Raw genomic sequence first — 15,955 nt, forward strand, 5'->3', positions numbered from 1 at the left:
ATAAGGCATGATGCTTGAGGAACAGTAAAACATCATGTGGCCAAGAAAGCAAAAGCTACATGCTGAGTGTGGTGAATCAGGCAGCTAGAAAGGGCCTAAATTCTTCATCATTTTCTTAAGTAGCTGTATCACCCCTGAACTGCCCATCTCTAGATTCTCAATATTTGAGAACCCTTGTTAGACTAAACACCTATACTTGGATTTTGATAATATCTCTGTCTCTTGTGTCCAAAGTAGCCACAACTGAAAAATAAAACATCAGATAGAACTTTCTCCTCCTACCTGCCAATTCACCTACAAAGTCCACGCATCCACATCATCCTTTTCTTGCCAGAGAAGGAGGCCCTGGCTGCTAACAGGTCCTCACACATTCTAGACCCTGTGTCTGCTCAAGAACCCTGCTCTGTAATCTGCTCTCTTTCCCTTCTTTGCTCTGGCCCCTGCCTATCAGTATTAAGCCTACTCAACTCTCTCTCATTTAAAATAAATCCTGGTGTAATCCCTGTTGAAATAACACCAGCATTCTTCACAGAGCTAGAACAAACAATCCTAAAATTTGTATGGAACCAGAAAAGACCCCAAATAGCCAAAGTTAGCCTGAAAAAGAAAACCAAAGCTGCAGGTATCACAATTCTGACTTCAAGCTGTATTACAAAGCTATAATCATCAACACAGTGTGGTACTGGCACAAAAACAGACACATAGATCCACGGAACAGAATAGAGAACCCAGGAATGGACCCACAAACATATGGCCAACTAATCTTTGACAAAGCAGAAAAGAATATCCAATGGAATAAAGACAGTCTCTTCAGCAAGTGGGGCTGGGAAAACTGGACAGCGACACGCAGAAGAATGAACCTGGACCACTTTCTTTCACCAGACACAAAAATAAACTCAAAATGGATGAAAGACCTCAACATAAGACAGGAAGCCATCAAAATCCTCGAGGAGAAAGCAGGCAAAAACCTCTCTGATCTTGGCCGCAGCAACTTCTTACTCAACATGTCTCCAGAGGCAAGGGAAACAAAAGCAGAAATGAACTATTGGGACCTCATCAAGATAAAAAGCGTCTGCACGGCAAGGGAAACAATCAGCACAACCAAAAGGCAACCGACAGAATGGGAGAAGACATTTGCAAATGACATCTCAGATAAAGGGTTAGTATCCAAAATCTACAAACAACTTATCATACTCAATGCCCCCCCAAAAACAAATAATTCAGTGAGGAAATGGACAAAAGACATGAATAGACACTTCTCCAAAGAAGACATCCAGATGGCTAACAGACACATGAGAAAATGCTCAACATCGCTCGTCATCAGGGAAATTACAAATCAAAACCACAATGAGATACCACCTTACACCTGTCAGATGGCTAACATTAGCAACTCAGGCAACAACAGATGTTGGCGAGGATGCGGAGGAAGAGGATCTCTTTTGCATTGTTGGGGGGAATGCAAGCTGGTGCAGCCACTCTGGAAAACAGTATGGAGGTTCCTCAAAAAATTAAAAACAGAACTACCCTACGACCCAGCAATTGCACTACTAGGTGTTTATAAAAATGATACGGGAGTGCTGATTCGAAGGGGCACATGCATCCCCATGTTTATAGCAGCATATCAACAATAGCCAAAGTATGGAAAGAGCCCAAATGTCCATTGACTGTTGAATGAATAAAGAAGTGGTATGTATGTGCGTGTATATACATATATACACATATATGTGTGTATACATACATGCACACACAACGGAATATTACTCAGTGATCAAAAAGAATGAAATCTTGCCATTTGCAACAACATGAATGGAACTAGTGTGTATTACGCTAAGCAAAATAAGTCAGTCAGAGAAAGATAAATATATTATTTCACTCATATGTGGAACTTTAGAAACAAAACAGATGAATGTAAGGGAAGGGAAGCAAAAATAATATAGAAACAGAGAGGGAGACAAACCATAAAGGACTCTTAAGTACAGAGAACAAACTGAGGGGTGCTGGCGGGGTGTTGGGTGGGGGGATGGGCTAGATGGATGATGGGCATTAAGGAGGGCACTTGTTGGGATGAGCACTGGGTGTTACATATAACTGAAAAATCACTAAATTCTATTCCTCAAATCATCATTACACTATATGTTAACTAACTTGGATTTAAATTTAAAAATACGTACATATGTATATTAAAATTAAATTAAATTAAATTAAATAAATAATAAAATAAGATAAAATAAATCTTGGTGCCCTTAACCCCAACTCTCTCTCCTCCTTGCTCCCTCCCTATCTTTCTTGTCTTCTTCAAGGTTCTAGCGGGGATTATCTTCAGTCTCACCTCCCATGTCATTCCCTTTCATTCACTCCTTAAAAACAACTTCATCCCCGCCCCCCACTTCACTGAAAACTCTTTTCTGAAAACAGCTTTCTTGAAGTATAATTGATGTACAAAACACTGCACATATTTAACGAATACAGTGTGATGGTTTTGGACATATGTATACACCCACGAAGCCATCACTGCAATCAAGGCAATAGACATACTTGTCACTCTCAAGAGTTTCCTTATGTCCCTTTGTTTTGGTCTTTTGTTCTTAGTGTGTGTGTGTGTGTGTGTGTGTGTGTGCACGCGCGTGTATGTGTGTGCATGTGTGTGTGTGTGTGTGTGTGTGTGTGTGTGTGTGTTAAAAACACTGCACAGGAGAGCAACACTCTCAGCAAATTTCTAAGAGCACCATACCGGATTGCTGAGTCTAGGCATTCATCTTGCATTTAAAGAAAACTCTTGAGGGGCTCAGTCGGTTAAGCATCCGACTTTTGATCTTGGCTCAGGTGATGATCTCACAGTTGTGGGATCAAACCCCATGTCAGGCTCTGTGCCCAGCATGGATGCTCTCTCTCCCTCTCCCTCTGCCCCTCTTCTGCTAGTGCTCTCTCTCTCTCTCAAAAAAAAAAAAAAAAAAAGATTAAATTAAAAAAAAAAGAAAACTCTTGAAGTCTCCAAGAAAAGAACACACTCGACACCCCCCATCCACACAATTTACTTGCTATTTACAGAAGACGCCAAGCTGCGTGCCGTCACTCGCCCCCAGACCTCGGCACAGACCCCCGCCCCGGGAAGCACTGCTCATTCTATGCCCCGTCTCACCCTGCACTTACCCGGCCCTCTTGAACATGCCCTTCAGGTCTCCACTCAGACATCACCTTTTCCTGGGAGCCATTCCTAAAATACCTTCATGCCTTCTGTTCCCAATTAAATTCTCTGTGCCTCAGTCCCCTCAACTATAGAATGGGATATAAATAGTACTTACCCTAGAGAATGTTGTAAAAATTAAATGGGTTAATATCTATAAATGCCTCAGACCCTTGGTTAGCACAGAGCACAACTGTGTAAGTGCTTATTCAATGAGTAAATAAACAATTTACTTGCTAAAATTATTCCTGTTGGACACTTATCACACTGTATGGAAACTGCCCGTTTGTCTCGCCTTCTAGACTAGTAGTTCTCAACTCTGGTTTCACAAGTGAATCACCTGGGAAGCTTTTTAAAAAAATCTGATCCCTAAACCATATCCAGACCGATTAAGTCAGTATCTATAAAGATGTATTCTTAACACACACACACACACACACACACACACACACACAACTCCATCGTGTGACCAAGTGCAAGCCACAACTCTAAAACCATTGATTCTAATCCCTAGCTGCACAAAAAATTATCTGATGAGTTTTTTTTTAAGTACTGATGTCCAGGCCCACTCCAGACCACCCTCAGAACGTCTGGAGGGGCGGTCAGGCATCAGTATTAGCGTAAAGCCCCTACACAGTATACAGTAAGGTATAAGAACCATTCTCTAAACCAGAGGTTGGCAAGCTATGGCTCACAGGCCAAATCCTATCCTCCATTTGTTTTTGTAGAGAAAGATCTATCAAGACACAGCCACACTCACTCGGTCACATAGGTCTGTGGCTGCTTCCACGCTTCAAAGGCAGAGTTGGGTACTTGTACAGAAACTGCATGGCCCAGAAGCCCAAAATAGTTTCCGAAGACTCTTATTTCAACATTACATCCATATTCCTGAACTTGGCATGTGTCAAGCCTTTGAGAAATTACTTATCCACGTTAATATCCAGCCCCCCCTCCCAAAACTAACTGCCAAGATTCTTTTTTTCTTTTTTGCCTTACCTTATGGTTCCATACAACACATTCTGCACATCTTGGAGACCGTGCCCTTCGCGGGAGGTTCCCCTAGCTCTAGGACGCTTCATCAAAACAAGGCTCATTTTACTTTTCTACCAGCGAGGGGCTGCAAGCAGAGATTGCTCTCTGCTTCTCCAATAAGCAGTGGTCCTCTGGGAGACTCGACATTCTCCATTTAATTACCAGTAACACAGTCAGATTATTTCCCCTGGGCGTTACCTCATCACAGCCGGGGAAAGCCACTCAACGCGAGCAGAGGGCGGGGTGGGTTCCTTGCGACCCTGCTGCCCCCACCCACCCCCAGTAACAATACAAATAAAGGGAACTTAACGCCCAGCCTTCTTCTTTTCCGCTCATGTCATTTCATTTTCTCCACAAAAACAAACCAGAAAATGTTTCAGCTCATTTGACTCCGGGTTACCTCAAAAGAATGAGCCCCTTTTCAGCCCGTGGATATAGACACCAAAGGAACAGCTACAAATTTAAAACACGGCATTGTACCTGCTTCCGGTCTTTCCAAACCTTGTTGGAAAGATCACAGTGAATCTGGGAGGAGATACAGAGCCTCTGGGCTGCTGGGAAAGACATTGGTGAGAATCACAGGTTACAATCGTCTGAGGTCCTGTCCCCTCCTTGGAGGTTCAGCCGATGAAAACAGCCACTTTCCTGGCATGGTGCGATTTTATTTCTATTAACCTCCCTTGGCTGCCAGGGAGATCCCACACCTGGTTTTTGGGATGCTCCCAGGTGATGATTCAACTACCAACTTACTCCGGCTCCTTAGGAGGATTAGTTGTTAGGCCGCATAATTTAGTTTCTGCAAAATAGGACTAATTTCCTCATGTGTTGTCTATTTGCATAGCAGTATCCCGAGGAGGAAATTCAGGGAGATGTAGACTTGGATGATGCTGCCAAAGTCCATCAAATCCAATCCCCCCTGTCCAGGCTGTATCGCTCCAGGATCATAGGAGTTTAGGACCACTGCTCATTTTCTAAAGGAAGAAACTTTAGTGACCTAAGTCGCTTATGTAACTATATTTCCAAAAGCCTATGTGACATCTCCCCCCGTATAGCCAATAGGTTTGTCACACCTAGCGTGTCTAGTGTCTCCCGTTTATCACCAACCTTCTTCCTCTCCATAGAATTATGCAGCGCCAGCATCCACTGCCCAGTTGTTCAGGTTGTGCACAACCTGAGAGTGGTGCCTGATTCCTCTCTCTCATCCAAGCTCCACTTCCAGCCCATCAGTGAGCCTGGTCACCTCTGCCTCTCTTACCCTCTGCTACTCCCCTAAACCAAGCCACCACCTCCATTACTTACGGCTGCTAATCCAAAAATCTCAGCTTTTACTCTTGATCTCCCTACAGTGCATTTTCCATTCAGCAGTCACAGTTAATCTTCTGAAATGCAAATCCCGTCAAGACATTCCACTGCTTCAAGTCATCTGATGGATTCTCTTTCACTTAGAATAAAATTCAGTCTCCTTTCCTTGGCCTCCAAGGCTATAGATGAGGGTTTCGCAACCACGGACATTTGGGGCTGGAGAATTCTCTCGGCGGGGGCTGTCCTGTGCACCGTAGGATGCTTAAATGCCAGTAGTATACCTACACCCCGAATGGTGACCTTGCCCGTCAATCCAACCCATCTGAGGCCACCCCCCACCCTCCAACACTTGCCCTACCCTCCTTCACCACGATCTGACCCCACGGTCCCGCTTGTTCCCAAATTTGCCACTCCTTTGCCTGGAGGGTTCTCCTCCCAGATCTCCACATGGCCGGCTCCTTCCCATCAACCGGGTCTCAATTCAAGCCGTCACCTCCTCAGAAAGACCTTCCCAACCATCCTGCCCAAGCAGCCCACCCATCCTTTAACCTCTGTCTCACTGCCCAGTTTTATTTCCTTCATAGCATGCATTAGTACCTGAAATTATCTTCTTCGTTTGTTTGGTTCTATGTTGTGGTCTTTTCCTGGACTGTAAGCCCTATAAGACTTCATCCATCTTGCTCTCCACTCTTTCCCCAGTGACTACCTAAGTACTGCATATAGTAGGCGGTCAATAAGTGGTTGTTATAGGACCCAATGAGTGGACCCGTAAGACTACAGCTAACTCACGTCTGCTAGGGCTGGACACGGATTCTTTCCCAGGCCCCAGGGCAACTGGATCTGCTTCAAGAGAATGGCAATCGGTCACAAGACAGACTATCTATCTCTGGTTAAGAATACAGGCTTCTTGGGGCGTGTGGGTGGCTCGGTCGGTTAAGCATCCAACTCTTGGTTTCAGCTCAGGTCATGATCTCATGGTTCATGGGTTCGAGTCCCGCATCGGGCTCTGTGCTGGCAGCATGGATGGAGCCTGCTTGGGATCCTCTGTCTCCCCCACCCCTCCCTCTGCCCCTCCCCTGCTTGTGCGCTCTCTCTCATTCTCTCTCTGTCTCTCTCTCAAAATAAATAAACATTTATAAAAAAAAAAAAGAAAGAAAAAAAAAAGAATACAGCCTTCCTGAGTTCAAATCCCAGCTTTGCCATTCATCAGCTGTGTGACCTTGGGCAGGACGCTACGCTTTCTAACCCTCTGTTTCCTTGTCTATAAAATGGGAAAAATAAAGGTCTCTTTCTCCTAGGATTGGTGCAAAGATTAAGTGAGATAATAAGCACAAAACACTTAGAGTGGTATTCTATATTTAAACATAAAAACACTTAGAGTAAGTTCTGTGTGTTTGTTGTTTGTCGTTGTTATGATACATTGTTTCGCTGAGTAAGAACTTTCCTGGGGAAGGTGACCTCACTGCAAGATGTGAAATCCCACTGCCTCCTCAACCACCTACCCTGGGAGAGGAAAAGCAGTCCCGCGGAACTTTCTTTCAGGGACTTTTTCTCCCGAAAGCTATTTCCCTCCAATGCAAATAAATCTGATTTTATCTTGAGCCCAAGCAGAGAACTACCTATGTAGTAGTAACCTTTAATAGCCCAGAACAATATAATTGCTACTTCTTAGCATTCTCTTCTCCAGGGTAAATAATACTAATGCCTTGAATGCCTACTTGCTTTTCCCACTTTCTGATCTCTTACATTCATTGTTCTCAATTTGGAAAGAGATCTAAATGAAGAGAAAGGAGAGCTGCTGTTGTCATAGCAACTGCAAAGGGACAGACAACCCAGTTGGGATGAAATAAGAAAAGTCGAGTTGTTTATGTTTTGTTTTTTCCATTTTTCTTTCTGATTGAAAACATTCCATTGCTTTGAAACAGAGGCACGTGGCTGACACTGTCATTCTTACCCAGTGCCTCCTGATTCTTCCCTCCCCACCACCTGACAGAGAGGGGGACCTGTCAGAGTATGATGAGAGAAGGTGCTTGGGGACATCTCTATTGAAAAGCATCCCCTGTTTTATCACCTTTAAGGCTGAGTTTTGTGTTCATCCAACACAGTACACAGCCTCTCTCCCTACTTTCTGTCTTGGTTTGCATTACAGGTGGGTACCTGCCTATTCCCCAGCTACACTGATAAATTCTTCAAGATCAGGAACAGGGCTTATTCCCTATATTCAAAAAAAGATTAAAAAAAATTTTTTTAACTATTTTATTTATTTTTGAGACAGAGAGAGACAGAGCATGAGCAGGGGAGGGGCAGAGAGAGAGGGAGACACAGAATCCAAAGCAGGCTCCAGGCTCTGAGCTGTCGGCACAGAGCCCGACACGGGGCTCGAACCCACAAACTGCAAGATCATGACCTGAGCCAAAGTCAGACGCTCAACCGACTGAGCCACCCAGGCGCCCCACCAAAAAAAGATTTTTTAATCACACAAATAAAAGAGCAGTTGTACGATAACTCGAACAATCTACACACACACACACCTTCGTTTCATTTACATTGAATCCAAATGCTAATACTTGAGTTTATTTTCTCCACTGTATTTCATGTTTTCTACTGTTGTCTGTCTTAATTTTTCTCCCTTTCCCTCTAACTTTTGTGGGATTGATGAAGTTTTCTTTGCTCAACTTTTCTACTTGTAGAGTGCCTATATCTATATATCTCCAAATATATAGAGAATACTTAGATACACATTTAAACTTTATTTTTCTCTCCACAGGGATAGTTAATCAACGTTTATACCCTCCTTCTGATGACACCCTTAGCTTTCACTTGTCCCCCCAGCTCTCCAATCCCACTCCCCGTGTGGAAAGCATCTGGGGTTTTTACTCTAAATTGTTGCCCTGTTTGCATTACCCATCAAAATTTGTACCCTTAAATGTTTGTTGTGTTATCACTGTGCCTTTTTCAGGTCCCAGATCTTCCTTTCTCTTTGAATTTCCATTTTAATTTTTGCTGAAGTACATTCTGAAATAATGCTTTCAGAGAAGGACTCTCAATGATAAAACTCCTAAATATCTGTAGAGAGGACAAATGTCTTTACTCTCCCCATACCTGACTGACAGTTTGAATACAGAATTTCAGGTTCAACACGAGTTTCTCAGAATTTCGAATTCTATTTTCTCTGAGGATCCGAGAAGTCTGATGCTAATCTAATTCTCTTTTCTTTCTTGGAAATCTCGTTTCTTCCCTTCTGGAAGTTTCAAGAATGTTCTCTTTATCTTTGGGGTACTAAAGTTCACCTAATGTGTCCTAGTGGGTTTTTATTGTTATTATTGACCCTGCTCAGCACTCTGTACATCTGTCTTCAGCTCTAGGAGATGTTCTTCTACCGCTTCTGTTATCTGTTCCCCCTTTCATTCTCTATCCCCTTTTAGAAGAGCTAGTCAATACATTGTGTAACTGTAAGGACCATCTTCCCTTTTATTTTTTTTTTTAATTTTTTTTTCAATGTTTATTTATTTTTGGGACAGAGAGAGACAGAGCATGAACGGGGGAGGGGCAGAGAGAGAGGGAGACACAGAATCGGAAACAGGCTCCAGGCTCTGAGCCATCAGCCCAGAGCCCGACGCGGGGCTCGAACTCACGGACCGCGAGATCGTGACCTGGCTGAAGTCGGACGCTTAACCCACTGCGCCACCCAGGCGCCCCCCATCTTCCCTTTTAATCTGTCTCTTATGCTTTGCACTTCTGGATCCTTTATTCCATGTTCTGCAAGAGTCCCTTACTTCCGGTTTTCTAATTCAGTCTTCAGCCCTCTTATTGACTCGAGTTTTGTTTTACAATCCTACTTTAAAATTTCAGGGCCTCTGATTTCCCATTTTTTTCTTAGTGGCTTCTTATGGTTCTGAGAGACTCCTGAATCTCTCTGAGGAATTCGTACTAAGGCCAATCTTTTCTTCCTTCCCTCTTCAATCCTTTCTCAGAAGTTAGTTTCACTGTTTGGTGGGTTCGATACCTCTCTTGTGATGTTGGTTTTTCTCACGTGTCTGGTGGGTTTTTTTTCCCCTTGTATTTTGCAGACGAGGGTTTTGAAGGAAAATATTTGGCAGGTAGACTAAATTTCTTCAGCTCAGGTAAGATCTCTAGTTACCTGGCGGCAAATTCAGGTTTTGATCATAAAAGCTCTCCCTCGGGTGATTTTGCAGGCTAGAGGTAGGGCACTTATACGTGGTGGCATGGTAGACTTCAAGGTGGTTCCCATGGTCCCTGCCTCTTGGCATTCAGGTCTTTTCCTTACCCTATCCCACTGGGTGTGGTGACTGACTTCCACCCAATAGGATATGACAAGGTGATGGCTCCCCTGATGATGTCACATAATGTTAAGACGCTTTCATGCTAGCAGACTCGGGGTCTTTCTTCTCTCTCTCCATTACTGGGTTTGAAGAAACAAGCTGTCATAAATCCCACCGCCACAAGGAAATGAATTCTGGCAACAACCTCAGGGACCTGGGAACAGAACCTTCCACAGTCCAGCCTCTAATAAGAAGCCAGCTGTGGCTGATGACTTGATTGCAGCCTTGTGAGACCCCAGACAGAAGACCACCTGAGCTATGCCCAGACTCTTGACCCACAGAACCGGTGAGAAACGTGTATGTGTGTTAAGCTGCTAAGTTTGTACTAGTTTGTTATGCAGCAGTAGATGCCTAACATAGTGTTTGCCCTCCCGATGTAAGGACTCCCTTCTCTTCTTGGGGACATTGGTTAACTGGGTGTGTTAGCCCACGTCTCAATCCTCAGTGACCACTTGGAGAGTTTCCTTCTAGGAAACACACACACACACACACACACACACACACACACACACTGTAAACAGGTGTACTTTCAGCTTATCCTGGGGGCTAAGCCTGGAATCAAGAGTTCCAAATCCTTTTTTGCTATACAAAACAGTCAGACTACAGCACAGTCAAATAAAAAGGAGTGGCCATTTTCATGGTTGAAAATAGATGCAAAATTCCTAGATAAAATATTAGTGGATAGGATTCAACAAAACATAAAAGAATAATAAATCAGGAGCAAGTAGGATTCATTTCAGAAATGCAAAGACAGCTTAGTATTAAGAAGATTTAAGAAATTATTCATCAGCTTCATCAGAGAATTCAGTATATGATAAGGTAACATTTCAGTTTGGTGGTTAAGTTATAAATTATTAAGTAAATGGTGTCGAGACCGCTGGCTAGCCTTTTGAGTGAATACTTCTAGATCCTCTGTTCATCTTTTATATCATAACAAATCTCAAAAGGACAAAAAAATTTTAAGTACAAAAAAAAATTACTTGAAACAAAGGTGGATTTTCAAATACATTCAGAATGGGAAATCTTTCCAACTGTGGCACAAAATCCAGAGGCCATAAAAGAAAAGATTAAATACAGATAAATAAATTGACCTCATAAAAAAAGTTCAATGTCTGCACAGCCAAAAAATACAAACCGGTGCAGCTGGTCATCTGTTTTGGGAGGAAAGAGAAGGGAACTGAGGTGTAAATATATGTAAACCCAATGAGCAAAGAGACTGGCCTGGCCTAAATGGAGAGTGATGGATACATCAGAGAAAAGGTAGGTGCATATTGGAAGTACACAGAGGCTGGTATATTCCTATCCATTACAGAGCATCCACCAGGGACAAAGCACTATACACTTTAGGGGACAAAATGCTCAGCCACTTGACATCAGTCAGTATCTGTCATAAGACACCCTAGTCCTGGCACAATGGGTGCATCCAATAACTGACCCACACAACTCGGAAGGGTCATCCACGCATCAAGACTATCTGTAGGGTCAGCTGAGGTCTCTTTTTAAAATTTTTTTTTAATGTTAATTTGTTTTTTGAAAGAGAGAAAGAATAAAAGTGGAGGAGGGGCAGAGAGAGAGGGAGACAGAATCCAAAGCAAGCTCCAGGCTCTGAGCTGTCAGCACGGAGCCAGACGCGGGGCTCGAACTCACGGACCGTGTGAGATCAATACCTGAGCCAATGTTGGATGCTTAACCGATTGAGCCACCCAGGCGCCCCAGCTGAGACTGCGTCTTAGCTCAATTTCTCCCTGTGCCCAATTCTGCTTTCCACCTGTCCTTCTGGTGGGTCCCATTAACATGCTCTAAAAAAGCCCTTACCCATGACTCTGCCTCAGAATCTGCTTCCTGGGGACCCCAACATACAGCACACACTAATGACATTGAAGAGTAACTATTTCCGCACTCTGGCCAACAGTGGGATACATATCACTCTTAATTCCTTCCAGTTTGACATGCCAAAAGTAGTATCTCTTTGTTGCTTAAATTTGGAGGAACATAGACTCTCCCATACGCCCTATTGGCATTAAGAGTACACAGTGAAGCACATTTCAGGAGGGCAACTTGCCAAAAATAAAAATTGAACATTATGTATACCCTTTTTTAACGTGTATTTATTTTTGAGATAGAGAGAGACAGAGCGTGAATGGGGGAGGGTCAGAGAGAGGGAGACACAGAATCCGAAACACGCTCCAGGCTCTGAGCTGTCAGCACAGAGCCCGACGCGGGGCTCGAACTCACGGACCACGAGATCATGACCTAAGCCGAAGTCGGCTGCCCAACCGACTGAGCCACCCAGGCGCCCCTGTATACCCTTTTTTAACTCGAGGTGTTTTTAAAAATTTTTAATGTATATTTAAAGGTAATTGTAGATTCACACAAAGGAATACAAAGAGATCCCGTGTACTCTTTACCCCAGTATCCCCAGTGAGAATATTTTGCAAAACTAGAGTCCAGTATCACAGTCGGGATATTGGCATTGAGGTTGAGATTTCCCTTCTTACTTGTACGTGTGTGTGTGTGTGTGTGTGTGTGTGTGTGTGTGTGTGTGTTTAGTGCTATACAATTTCACATTTGGACTCACCTATCCCCATTAGGATTCACCACGACAATGAAGATACACTGCACAGTTCCATCACCACAAGGATCATCTCTGTTGCCTTTTTTGACCAGCCCTACCTCCCCCCATGACTCTCCACATCCTATCCCACCCCATCCCTAACCCCTGGCAATCACTGAGCTGTCTTCCATTTCTAAATTGTGCCACTTACAAATGTTATATATAAAGGGAATTACATAGCATGTAACCTTTTGGGATTGGCTTTTTTCACCCAACATAATTCCTTAGTTTCTTCCCAGTTGTGTAGTCTATTCATTTTTTTTTTAATTTTTAAATTTTTCTAATTAAAAAATTGTTTAATGTTTATTTATTCTGAGGGAGAGAGAGAGACGGAGTGTGAGCAGGGGAGGGGCAGAGAGATAGGGAAACGCAGAATCTGAAGCAGGCTCCAGGCTCCGCGCTGTCAGCGCGGGGCTCAAACTCATGAACTGCAAGGATCATGACCAGAGCCGAGGCGGACACTTAACCAACTGAGTCACCCAGGCGCCCTTGTATCCTGTTCCTTTTTATCGCTGGGGTGTATTCCATGGCTTGGACTGCAAAGCAAACCAGAATCTGCTTACCCATTCACTTGCTGAAAGACATCTGGGCTGTTTTTAATCTAGCAATTCAAGATCTAGACATCTAACCCTCAAATACAATGACTCAAAGGCAAAGAAGTGTTTACAATATTCCTCCACACACACCCCCCCCCCCCCACCTTGCACATTGAAAGAAATCAACATTAATCAGTAGGGACCTACTTAAACAAACTGCATTAATTCACCTAATGTATGTGTGCCCATACAGAGATATTCCATGTATATAATCGAATTACAGAAGAGGAAATATATTATGCTCCTTACGTGGTTTGGGTTTGTGTGTTTGTTTTTTAAGTGTCACTGACAGCAAAGAGAGCAGAGAGAACTTTGTGCTCACGTTTCAGTTAATGCCATTCTGTAAATTCTATATTCCTGTCCAGTATTTATCTCCTCACATTTATTTCATCCTGTTGCATTGGGTAGGCCCTCAGTAGCGTTGTAATCATTGGTAGTTAAAGCAGGCATCCGTGTGTTGCTTCTTACTTTAATGACAATGTTTCTAAAGATTCACCATTAAGTGTAACATTTGCTGTATATTAGCTCAGGGAATATAGTCGATGGTATTGTAACAGCATTGCATGGGAACAGATGGTAGCCCCATAGCATAATGTATACAGTTGTCAAGTCACAATGTTGTACTAATGTAACATTGCGTGTCATTTACACTTCAATAAAAAAATATTTGCTGTATATTTATGGTAGATACCCTTTATGACTATTTCTATTTCTATCTAGAAAGGATGTTGCATTTTAGCAACCGTCTCCCCAGTACCCATGGAATGGTTTCCCCCCTTTAATCCCTAAATACAGTAAGGTACATTGATATCTCCATTGATTCCCCAACTTGAATTTCTCAGATAAATCCTACTTGATCAAGATCTATTATTCTTTTAATACACGACTAGATTCAATTATCTGGTATTATTTAGAGTTCTGGCCTCTACATTCATAAGTGAGATTCGCCTGTAATTGTAGTTTCTTGTCTTGAAATCAGAAATAAACTAGCCTTGGGCGCCTGGGTGGTACAGTCGGTTAAGCGTCCGACTTCAGCCAGGTCACGATCTCGCGGTCCGTGAGTTCGAGCCCCGCGTCGGGCTCTGGGCTGATGGCTCGGAGCCTGGAGCCTGTTTCCGATTCTGTGTCTCCCTCTTTCTCTGCCCCTCCCCCGTTCATGCTCTGTCTCTCTCTGTCCCAAAAATAAATAAAAAACGTTGAAAAAAAAATTTAAAAAAAAAAAAATAAAAGAAATAAACTAGCCTTACAAAATAAGATTGGTGGGTCCCTGTGTTTTTCTAAGCTCTGAAATATAAGATGTGAGCGAGCTCCCCTCCGAGATTTGGTAGAACTTGACTTATAACTACAAAAGGCTTGAGTATTGGGTGATAGGGAGGGAGGGGCATATTGGTAGATGGGCCTTTAACCACCATTTCTATTTTTTGTAAGTGTTTTCTATTGGCTTTCTTGGACCAATTTTTGGTAACTTATAATTTCCTTGACATTTGTGTCCATTTTATCTAGGTTTTCAAATGGATTGGTATGAAGTTATATAGCTGGATCATATCATTCATACATTTATTATGTGAATTTGCTGTGTATGCTCTACTACATTTTTTAAAAAATCTTTTTAAAGAAAAGAAGCGAAAAGGGAGGCTAACAATTTAAACCATGTGGATAATTCCTCTTGTTATTCCAGTTAAAGAAGTTATGCCTCGCGCGAGCAAGACGTGACTGCTATCCACGCAGTCAGTCCGTTTCTACCTTTGAGTATCTCGCTCCGAGGGTAATTCAATAGTTTAAAGACATTTTTCATATAAGTCGGCCATGAACCAAAAAAATAACGATGGGATTCAAAGCCGAAGAAAAATCGTTAGATTTTTGCAAGAGCATATCTACTTCCAACACCAGCCCAGCTTACAAAAGAATTTCTCCGGCAACTTTCCTTATTTGCGGTTCTTACCTCACCCTCTGACTTCAGCTAGGATGCTGCACGAAGAAGTCTCCTAATTTTAAGAATCTCCTCTGTGTCCGTGCCCTCTCGTCCTGCATCATATCACGTGTGTCTTCTCTCTTTGCCTTCATCATACGTGCAGGAAGTTGGTATGTGCATATCATTCTTTCAGAAACTCCAGCTTTGGGTTTTATTGATCATCTCAACTATTGTTCTGTTTGTTTGTTTCATTTATTTCTGCTTTTATTTTTATTAACTTGATCCATCCACTTTATTTGAGCTTATTTCATGCCTGTTTTCTTGTCCCCTGTTGCTGGAGTTCGTCTGGGATTTCAAAATGGAAATGAAGCAGTCCTTAATAAAAAATAATAATAACAGAACACCTGGGTGGCTCAGTCGGTTAAGTGTCCAACTTCGGCTCAGGTCACGATCTCACGGTCTGTGAGTTCGAGCCCCGCGTCGGGCTCTGCGCTGACAGCTCAGAGCCTGGAGCCTGCTTTGGATTCTGTGTCTCCCTCTCTCTCTGCCCCCCTCCCCGCTTGCACTCTCTCTCTCAAAAATAAATAAACATTAAAAAAATTAAGCTTAAATAATAATAATAGTAAGGAGTTGGGGGGGAGTAGGTGTGCCTGGGTGACTCAGTCGGTTAAGCGTCCAACTCTTGATCTCAGCTCAGGTCTTGATCTCAGGGTCTTGAGTTCAAGCCCCGGGTTGGGGGCTCCAACCCGAGAATATACATTTAAAAAAAAAAAAAAAAGTACGTGCATTCTGAACCAGCAATTTCACATCTCTGCATCTGCACTAGAGAACAATTCACACATTTGTCCCAAGATGCTATATAAGAATTATCTCTTCACGTTATTGTTTATAACAAAAAAAAAGAGCCTAAAAGCACATCGATAGGAATATAACTTACTAACCCATGCTATACTGAAATAGAATAGTACACAG

General features: G+C 42.8%; 1 long non-coding RNA gene across 2 annotated transcripts in view; it reads right to left on the reverse strand.

Annotated features, from left to right (window-relative positions):
• Positions 1-15,955, reverse strand: part of LOC123588879 — a 130,518-nt gene that overhangs the window by 71,800 nt on the left and 42,763 nt on the right. For both annotated transcript variants that reach the window (XR_006708054.1, XR_006708055.1), the window contains one exon: positions 15,014-15,328. This is a non-coding gene — a long non-coding RNA (uncharacterized LOC123588879). The remainder of the gene's footprint in view (positions 1-15,013; positions 15,329-15,955) is intronic.

Source organism: Leopardus geoffroyi, chromosome E3 (assembly GCF_018350155.1).
Source record: "Leopardus geoffroyi isolate Oge1 chromosome E3, O.geoffroyi_Oge1_pat1.0, whole genome shotgun sequence".
Lineage (NCBI taxonomy): Eukaryota > Metazoa > Chordata > Mammalia > Carnivora > Felidae > Leopardus > Leopardus geoffroyi.